The 10,997-nt window shown below is 38.6% G+C and overlaps 1 pseudogene; it reads left to right on the forward strand.

The window, feature by feature from the left end:
- Positions 1-323: 323 nt before the first annotated feature.
- LOC107817487 (2-oxoglutarate and iron-dependent oxygenase domain-containing protein CP2-like) lies at positions 324-7,622 on the forward strand (annotated as a pseudogene).
- The last annotated feature ends 3,375 nt before the right edge of the window (positions 7,623-10,997 follow it).

Genomic DNA, 10,997 nt, shown 5'->3' on the forward strand with positions numbered 1-10,997 from the left:
CTTTTGTATCTGTAGAAATCGTTATAACTGAATAACGGATGTAAATTGTTTTCTGAATTCTAACTCCATAAAAAAGTGTAATTAACCACTTATAAAAGAAGTATAGTTCTATGTATTAACTATAAAAATTGATTTACGCAATTATGCTCGTTACATGCACTAACAGTATAAAAATATTTAAATTAGAGGTGACAAAATGGTTAAAATAAAACAGTTATACACCCATATTAGCCATCAAAAAATGGGTTGGATAATGAACCATTTAAAAACGGGTCGAATATGGAGAAAGAACAGTACTCACCCTTACACTCCAATGCCATGGAATGGAAGATATAAAAGCAAAGGAAGATGCAGAAGCTAAGGAGGATACAGAAGCTAAGGAAAATGTAGAAGAAAAGGTAGATACAAAAGGAAAGGAAAAACAATCCGCATCTCCATCGCTCCTGCTATATCCCTGTGCAGAACCAGAGGAGGATACCTATGACGGCTTGAAGTTGGAGGTTGAAAGTCCTGCGGTGTACGAAGTAATGCAGCGATTTTTCCCATACAAAAAACGAAGTACTGCTTCCCGTGAGGAAAAGGCGGAATACATGAATTCGGTCCTACGCAAGTATCTTCCCGACCAAGGCGAAGTAAGTATTACTAGCTAGAAATAACTTTACTTTTAAGTTCAAGTTGATTAATTATCTGTAATATGCCGTCGGATCGAGTAGTCAAGTCAATTAGATGACTGTCGCAATTACCACAAATTAAATTCCGAGTTTCTGATAAAATGTCGCGGCCATAGCTTCAATAGATTAATTTCTCTTAGTTTTATTTGTTTCCGGTTCTATTTTATACTATTCAACGAGTATAAGACCTCAAGAGGATGATTTTCCCAATTCGTATGTTATTGGTGTTGGAGTTATGATAGTCAATGTATTAATTGAATCTATTTTCGAGTTCAAGTAGATTAATTATCTGTAATATGCCGTCGGAGTAGTCAAGTCAATTAGATGATTTACCGCAAATTAAATTCCAAGTTTTTGATAAATTGTGGCGGCCATAGCTTCAATAGATTAATTTCTCTTAGCTTTATATGTTTCCGGTTCTATTTTATACTATTCAATGAGTATAAAACCTCAAGAGGATGATTTTCCCAATTCGTATGTTATTGGTGTTGGAGTTATGATAATATAAATACGTAATGAGTAATTGATGAATCTGACTGGGGGTGGGTGCAGTAGATCTAGGATTTGTGTAGGCGCTGATGAATGTTGGTCAATGCTCTCCTGATCTGTTATGTGTTTGGGCCTTAGGGCAATGAATTTAGAGAAAGGCTATACTTAAAACCTAAGGACAGCTTGTAGCATTGATTTGAATTTGTGATTCGATCAAATACATTGATTATCTAATATGCAATCAGAGTAGTCCAGTCATTTAGGACCTTTTGGCTGCTAAATGCTTGTGTTTTTAACTGTGTTTCTATGGAAAATGCAGAAGCTTAAAGAAGAATAAAGGGAACAAATTCTGTCAAACTATCAGGTATTCAACATGACAAACGTTTGCAATATTATGTCGATGTTAATTTTCTTTCTTTTTAATACCCTTTAAGTTTCAGCCTCTACACGTGGAGTTGTATACCCTGCAACCTACAGATTTCTTTGTCCATTCATTTCTTAAGGCGATCAATCAGAATACAGAGGAAGGCTACAGAAGTATAATGTCTGAACCCTGTCCAGGTGTTTTTACATTTGATATGCTTCAGCCACGTTTTTTGTGAGATGATGATGGCTGAGGTACGTACTGTCATGCTTGTTGTTGCTTGACAGAATTTTTTTTCCTTTTTGTTTTCTTATCAAATAGAGTTATAATAATTGCTTAGGTAGAACATTTTGAAAATTGGATCCGTGAGACAGACCTTGTGGTTAAGCGTCGCAAACCTACAAACACAATGTCGACTTGTCTCGATGATTTTGGGCTTCACCACATGCTTGACAAGTTAATGGAGGATTTTATATGTCCCATTTCAGAAGGTAAGAGCAAAATATATGAACAGTTTATGAAATAGAGATGGAGGTTGTATGTTAATTATTCTTTGATACATAACTGTGCAGTCTTTTTAGCTGAATTTGGTGGATCAACTCTGGATTCTCATGATGCTTTTGTTGAGTATGGGACGGACAAGGACGTTGACTTGAGTATGTAAAATCAGTAGTTACATCAATTGACTTTGTTATATATGCGACCATTGAGCGTTGTGGAAGCCAAATGTATATAGTGTGAATGAGTCACAACTACTATACCAAAAATTATGACAGCCACTAAATAATAAATAAGACAATAATACAACAATAAAAGGAACACCAGAATTTACGAGGTTCGGCTAATTTTGCCTACTTCCTCAGACACAACCAATATTTTATTCCACTCCAAAATACAAGTGAAATAATACTAAAAAGAGAAGATACAAATGTCTTAAGAAGATGAGAAGGCAAATGAGAAGTGTGTTTAAATCCTAAACATTAGGCCTCCTTTTATAGGTTGGTACTTCACCGATGTGGGACTTCGGCACAACAAATCTGCACCTTGGCAAAATTCCACATCTTCAATTTTCTCTCAATAACAAAGTTTGATTGTGTTTTTATCTTCGATCTTCAGTGTTCAACAATGTTGATCAAATCCAAACAATGTTGAAACTTGACCGCAGTCACCACTTTTGACAGCATATCAGCAGAATTCTCTGTAGTATGAATTTTCATCACCGTGACTCCACCTTCTTCTATGATTTCTCATACGAAATGATATCGAACATCAATGTTCTTCGTCCTTGCATGATAAACTTGGTTCTTCGCTAATTGAATAGCACTTTGACTATCACAAAAAAATTGTGATACTTTTTTGTCCAATACCAAGCTCTTTTAGCAATCCCTGAAGTCGCATTGCCTCATTCACAACCTCTGTAATAGCCATGTACTCTACCTATGTTGTAGACAAAGCAACTGTTGACTGCAAAGTAGACTTCCAACTAACTGGTGCCTTTGCAAAAGTAAACACATAACCAGTAGTTGATCTTCGTTTGTCCAGATCACCCGCAAAATCTCAGTCACAATATCCAACTATAGATTGATTGCATTCCTGCTCAAAAACTAACACAACATCTACAGTATTATGAATATACCGTAGTAGGAACATCATCAGCTACAATTGAGGCGACACAAGCAACCGTCTCTATGAGACGAACAAGTTTTATTATTGTCCTTTTTGGCCTGCTAGTTGCTATTGATTCAAGTTATTGTTGAGGTTCCTGAGTTGGAATCTCCCTCTCTATTGACTCTTCTTCCAGAGGATAATCTTTATTTTTTTCCTTCTCTACTTCTTGTGTAGGAAAAATAATTTTTTCCTCAAACTCCACCTGCTTAGAAGCATCCTCATTTTGTTTGGTATCTTCTGTTACCTTATTTATCATAGCAGATTCATCAAAGGTAACATCCCTGCTAAATATTAATGTCTTTGTCATTGGACACCATAAGCGATATCCTTTGACTCCAGAAGTAATCCTCATAAGAATAGCCTTCTTTTCCCTTGGATCCAATTTTGACTCTGTCACATGATAATATGCAGTTGAGCCAAACACGTGCAAAGAGTCATAATCTACAGCAGGCTTTCCATACCATTTTTCAAATGGTGTCTTGCCGTCAATAGTAGCAAATGGTAGACAATTAATGAGGTGGCATGCATATATAATTGCCTCAGCCCAAAATTCTTTGCCCAAGCCAGCATTGGACAACATGCACCGTACCTTCTCCAGTAAGGTCCGGTTCATATGTTCTGCCACTCAATTTTGTTGTGGTGTATGTCTGACAGTGAAGTGTCGGACGATGCCATTATTTTCACAGACCTTATTGAAATGATCATTTTTTGTATTCACCTCCATTGTCTATGCGAATACACTTGATCCTCCTGCCTATTTGATTCTCTACCATCGTTTTCCATTTGATAAAAATTCCCAACACTTCATCTTTCCTCTTCATTGTATACACCCACACTCTTCGGGAAAAATCATCAACAAAGGTTACAAAATAGTGGTTCCCACCCAATGAATCGCTGTACCAAATTTAACCCTTGTTTGTTTTCTTTTGACACAATGCTCACAAAACTCCAAGTTGCAAGTCTTTACTCCTTTTAACAAAACTTGATCTGATAGAGTTTTCAAGGATTTTTCTCCAGCATGTCCCATGCTCATGTGCCATAGCCTGGCTGCTTCTGCCTCTTTGTCGTCACTAGATGTCACTATCGCTGTCCCAATAATTGTACTACCACAATAGCGGTACATGTTAGTGTTCTTCCGATTGGCCTTCATTACCACTAGTGCACCAGAGCATATTCTCATCACTCCATTTTCTGCAATGCTTTTGAACCATTTTGATTCTAGGGCTCCCATAGAGATGAGATTCTTCTTCAAACCCGGTACATATCGAACATCTGTTAATGTTCTGATCATTCCATCGTGGTTCCTTAATCGTATTGAACCAATCCCATATGAGGTAAGAGGGCTGTTATCCGCTGTGTGAATAATTCCATATTCTCCTTCTTGAAAATCCACGAACCAGTCCCTGTTGGGACACATATGATAGCTACAAGCCGAGTCCATCAACCATATGTCTGATGATGTTGATGACTCTGTTGTAACTAATGAGAAGTCTGAATCATCACAATCAGCTACATTTGAATCCATAATGGCCTTTCCATTGTTATGTTTGGCCTTATTCTTCAACTTCGGACAGTCATTCTTCCAGTGCCTCTTTTCTCGACAAAAAACACATTCATCTTTGTTGGGTCTAGATCTTGACTTGGATCTTCCCTTCTTTGTCCTCGTTTGATTTTGAGGACGACCACTCACAACCAGTGCTTCTCCTTCTCCGCCCTTCTGTTTTTCTCCCTTTCTTTGTTCATAGTTGTACAAACTTCTCTGAAAGAAATTTCATCATTTCCATGGAGTAGAGTAGTTTCAAGATGTTCGTACTCTTTAGGAAGTGACCCCAACAACATCAAGGCCAAGTCACCATCATCAAAAGTTGCATCCATATTTTGCAAATTTGTGACCAACTTATTGAAACTGGTGATATGTTCATTCATTGTGGTACCAGGAAAATAGGTGAAGCAAAACAGTCTCTTCTTCATGTACAATTTATTTTGACTATTTTTCTTCAAAAATTTATCCTCCAGTGCTTTCAATAATTTACTTGCAGAAGTTTCCTTTGTGTATGAATATTTCTGCTCTCTAGCAAGGTAGGATCGAATGGTACCGCAAACAACACATTGATAATTTTCTAATCTTTTTCTTCAATAACATCTGGTTTCTTTTCTTCAATGGGAAGATCTAGCCCTTGTTGAAAAAGGACATCTAGAACCTCCCATTGCCACATCCCAAAATGTCCTAACCCGTCAAAAATTTTTACCACAAATTTTGCATTTGACACAATTCTTGTCATAAGCGAAGATGCCAACGATGACGTATTATTGACACTTGATATAGATTCTTCTTGTTTATTGTCTCCCATTTTGACACAAACATTATTTAATAGCTGACGACACAAATCAAGATTATTTCATTTCTGGTGTGGAAGATCAGACTAAGCTGCAACCACAGAGCATACTCAGACAGAACCTTGACCCAGTTACCAAGATAAATCTTTTCTGATGCGGAAGATCAGACTATGCTGCCACCACAGAGCATACTTAGACAGAACCTTGGCTCTGATACCAATATAAATCTTTTCTGATGTGGAAGATCATACTATGTTGCAACCACAGAGCATACTTAAACAGAACCTTGGCTCTGATACCAATTGTTGCGGAAGCCAAATGTATATAGTGTGAATGAGTCACAACTACTATACCCAAAATTATGACAGCCACTAAATAATAAATAAGACAATAATACAACAATAAAAGGAACACAAGAATTTAAGAGGTCCGGCCAATTTTGCCTACTTCCTCGGACACAATCAATATTTTTTTCCAATCCAAAATACAAGTGAAATAATACTAAAGAGAGAAGATACAAATGCCTTAAGAAAATGAGAAGGAAAATGAGAGGTGTGTTTAAATCCTAAACATTAAGCCTCCTTTTATAGGGTGAAGTACCAACCAAAATTGGTACTTCACTGATATGGGACTTTGGCACAACATTGAGCACTATAATACTTAAAAATCTGTTGATTTTAATTTTTCCTCAAGTTTCCATGTTCACGATGCTGACTTCATCTTGAACGTGTGCTTAGGAAAGCAGTTCACAGTGGAGACTTATTCTTCCGAGGTGTGCGGTGTGAGGAGCATGTCAACATTGAAGCACAACCTGAGATAATTATAAATAGTTCAATTTGTATTCTCAAGATGATTGATAATTCCTTAGAATCCCTCTATATTTTGGTGAAAAAGTCATACTCCATTAGTAATCGGGTGCACAATAATTGTTTCAACAAGAGATATTTGAATATTCGCAATTAGGGGTGTGCATTCGATTTATCAATTCAATTTTGACATTTATCTATAATTACTTATCGATTATTGATTTGTACATATGCTTATCGTTATCGTTTCAATAAGGTTTCGGTTTTTTCGATTTCGATTTATCGATTTTTGGGGCTTATCGATTCGGTTATCGATTACACCAATAAGAAAATTTGCGGGATTCGACGGAAAGTATATCGTTATAAACACGCCTAACTAATATGGACAAAAAGAAGCTAAAATAAGACGAACATCGTTTATAACATAAAAATTGTGTTAATAAGCACATGCAACGAAATTAAAGTAAGAGATCAAATGTATGCCACCAACACTCCAACGGTATATAAAAAAAATACATCATCACGGCTAATTCTGTTTTCCATTAATTTGAACTTCAATCCATTAAGTTTTAAATATGATCATTCCTTAGATGTGGTAGAGAAAATAATAGGGTTAGGGATCTAGGATAAAGGAAAGGGTATTATAGAATAAGTGTAATTTTTTTTTTGTCTTTTTAGTATATCTTATCGGTTTATCGATAAACCGATAACCAAAAATGACAAAATCGAAATCGAAATCGATAAATCGATAAGGAAAATTTCAAAATCGAAATCGAAATCGATAAATCAATAAACCGATAAACCGATATCGATAAACCAATAACAAATAATCGATTCGATTTATCGATAAACCGATTCGAATGCACACCCCTAATTCGCATGTCGTGGGACGCGCGATCCTTCATTGTGGTCGCCATAGGCGAGGTGCTAGAGCTACCACATCTGGGCAGAGGATCAACATGTTGCTATTGTGCAGAAGGTAAATTCCCTTGATTTACACGTTCATATATTATACTAATACTACTGTTCGCTAATTACAATTACTTTAATTTTACAGTTCCGTTTTCAGAGATTTGAGTAAGTACAGGACTGATCTTTCTGGATGGTGTGTGATGTGCAAGTCTGAGAAGGAGGAAAAGAGAAGGCAAGCAATTTCTGCTTTCAAAATGGTAGGTTCCTAGTATTGTCATATTTTTTGTTTTGTGTGACTACTGGCAAATAGTACTAGTAATCATTAGGTAATGTACTTAAATCGTTCTTCTAATCCGTTTTCAGGTGCTGCGCTGATGGAGAATATTTCATAACTGTATTGGTCAAAATATGACCGTCACGACCAAGTTGACCGACGCCCCGCCTCAATAACTGGGCAGTGAAAATCAACAGAGCCCACTCCATTTCTCCTCTATGACATCCGATAAATCGGTAAGAATAACGCCTAAAATCATGATCAAGACACATTAGCGGGTAGAAGATGTCGAGTCAAGCAAATGGCAAGGATACCCTGACTATATATAGCCAGGGAGAGCTCTCTCCATAGGGGGCGCTTCAGCGATCTCTCTAAGAGAAAACAAAAAGCTCTCTTCTTGTATTCTAGAAAAAGAAGAAATGAACTCGAAGAAAATATGTAAGCCTACTTCCTCATTGATTGAGGAGAGACACAACGTTGAATCCTAATAAGATCAATCATATTTCTTTCATCTCATGTGCAATCATTGTTGTTAAATTTTTGATCTGGAATTAATTATGTCTCACTAAGATTTACCCCTTCATCTTTAATTGATTTGTTCAAAAAGGTTTTAATATCTTTTGAGTCAAACAATTTGGCGCCGTCTGTGGATATTTCTAAGTGAAAATTCCTAGTTTCTCCTAGATCAAAGCCAAGAAACACAATCACCCACCAAAAGAAGCACGAAGGGAGAATCCAACCCACGCGAGACAAGGGAGCAGCGCAGTAAGGGAAGGAGAGCCGAGTAGGATTACCAAGCTTAGAAATCCTCGCCCCATCAACCGCAGATATACTAAATAAGGCAAACGGTGTAACCAACCTGTTCTCCCGCACCGGACCACCGGGCGGGAGTGAAGAAAAGCTCATCCTCACCTCCCACTCTTTGTCCAAGCAAGCACATAAGACCCATGTGGGCGAAAGTACAAAGGAACATCTCGATTGAAGGACAAAAATTGCTTTAACACAACTGAAATACCTCCTGCCGGCAACGTCTCCGAGCTGGACAGCAGGAGTCAAACAAGAAAACTATAATGCGTACACAGCACGAACCTAAGCGAAACGTCAACACCTTGTAATCACCAGCGTCGCACCATCTGGTGCAAGTAATACCAAACAAATTGGGACTCCCACGGAAGATGTCCAACTCTCCAGAAACTGGGACTGACAACGGGCTGTTATTTCGATAAGTTCGAAAAAACCCCCTTTAAGGCCAAGGGCCTTCGCCAAAGAAGAGAATGGTTCGACCTCGATCGAACGACGACGGGCTATTATTTCGATAAGTTTGAAATAACACCCTTTATGGCCAAGGGCCTTTGCCAAAAAAAGAAATGGATTCGACCTCAATCGAACGACGACGGGCTGTTATTTCGATAAGTTCGAAATAACACCCTTTAAGGCCAAGGGCCTTCGCCAAAAAAGAGAAAAGTTCGACCTCGATCGAACGACGACGAGCTGTTATTTTGATAAGTTTGAAATAACACCCCTTTAAGGCCAAGGGCCTTCACCAACAGAGGAGGGTTCGACATCGATCGAACAACGACGGGCTGTTATTTCGATAAGTTCGAAATAACACCCTTTAAGGCCAAGGGACTTCGCCAAAGAAGAGAATGGTTTGACCTAGATTGAATGACGACGGACAGTTATTTCGATAAGATCGAAATAACACTCTTTAAGGCCAAGGGCCTTCGCCAAAGAAAAGGAAGAGTTTAACCTCGATCGAACGACGACGGTTTACTATATCGATAAGTTTGAAATAACACCCTTTAAGGCCAAGGGCCTTCGCCAAAAAAGAGAAAAGTTCAACCTCGATCGAACGACGATGGGCTGTTATTTCGATAAGTTCGAAACAACACCCCTTTAAGGCCAAGGGCCTTCGCTAAAGAAGAGAATGGTTCGACCTCCATCGAACAACGACAGGCTGTTATTTGGATAAGTTCGAAATAACACCCTTTAAGTCCAATGGCCTTCGCCAAAGAAGATAAAGGTTCGACTTCGATCGAACGACGACGAGTTGTTATTTTGATAAGTTCGAAAATAACACCCTTTAAGGCAAGGGACTTAGCCAAAGAAGAGAATGGTTCGACCTCGATTGAACGACGATGGGCTATTATTTCGATAAGTTCGAAACAACACCCTGTAAGGTCAAGGGCCTCCGCCAACAGAGAACAGTTCGACCTCGATCAAACGACGACGACCTGTTATTTCGATAAGTTCGAAATAACACCCTTTAAGGCAAGGGCCTTCGCCAAATAAGAGAATGGTTCAACCTTGATCGAATGACGACGGACTGTTATTTTAATAAGTTCGAAATAACACCATTTAAGGCCAAGGGTCTTCGCCAAAAAAGAGAAAAGTTCGAAATAATACCCCTTTAAGGCCAAGGACGTCGATCGAACGACAACGGGCTGTTATTTCGATAAGTTCGAAATAACACCCTTTACGACCAAGGGCCTTCGCTAAAGAAGAGAATGATTCGACCTTGATCGAATGACGATCGACTATTATTTCGATAAGTTCGAAATAACACCCCATTAAGATCAAGGGCCTTCGCCAACAGAGAAGGGTTTGACCTCGATCGAACAATGACGGGCTGTTATTTCGATAAGTTCGAAATAGCACCCCTTTAAGTCCAAGGGCCTTCGCTAAAGAAGAGAAAGATTTGATTCCAACCTAACGATGATGGGCTATTATTTCGATAAGTTCGAAATAACACCCTTTAAGGCCAAGGGTCTTCGCTAAAGAAGAGAAAGGTTCGACCTCCATCGAACAACGACAGGCTGTTATTTGGATAAGTTCGAAATAACACCCTTTAAGTCCAATGGCCTTCGCCAAAGAAGATAAAGGTTCGACTTCGATCGAACGACGACGAGTTGTTATTTTGATAAGTTCGAAAATAACACCCTTTAAGGCAAGGGACTTAGCCAAAGAAGAGAATGGTTCGACCTCGATTGAACGACGATGGGCTATTATTTCGATAAGTTCGAAACAACACCCTGTAAGGTCAAGGGCCTCCGCCAACAGAGAACAGTTCGACCTCGATCAAACGACGACGACCTGTTATTTCGATAAGTTCGAAATAACACCCTTTAAGGCAAGGGCCTTCGCCAAATAAGAGAATGGTTCAACCTTGATCGAATGACGACGGACTGTTATTTCAATAAGTTCGAAATAACACCATTTAAGGCCAAGGGTCTTCGCCAAAAAAGAGAAAAGTTCGAAATAATACCCCTTTAAGGACGTCGATCGAACGACGACGGGCTGTTATTTCAATATGTTCAAAATAACAGCCCTTTAAGGCCAAGGGCCTTCACCAAAGAAGATAAAGGTTCAACTTCGACCAAACGACGACGGGCTGTTATTTCGATAAGCTCGAAATAACACCCTTTACGACCAAGGGCCTTCGCTAAAGAAGAGAATGATTCGACCTTTATCGAACG

The sequence above is a fragment of the Nicotiana tabacum genome, chromosome 16, assembly GCF_000715075.1.
Source record: "Nicotiana tabacum cultivar K326 chromosome 16, ASM71507v2, whole genome shotgun sequence".
Taxonomy (NCBI): Eukaryota; Viridiplantae; Streptophyta; class Magnoliopsida; order Solanales; family Solanaceae; genus Nicotiana; species Nicotiana tabacum.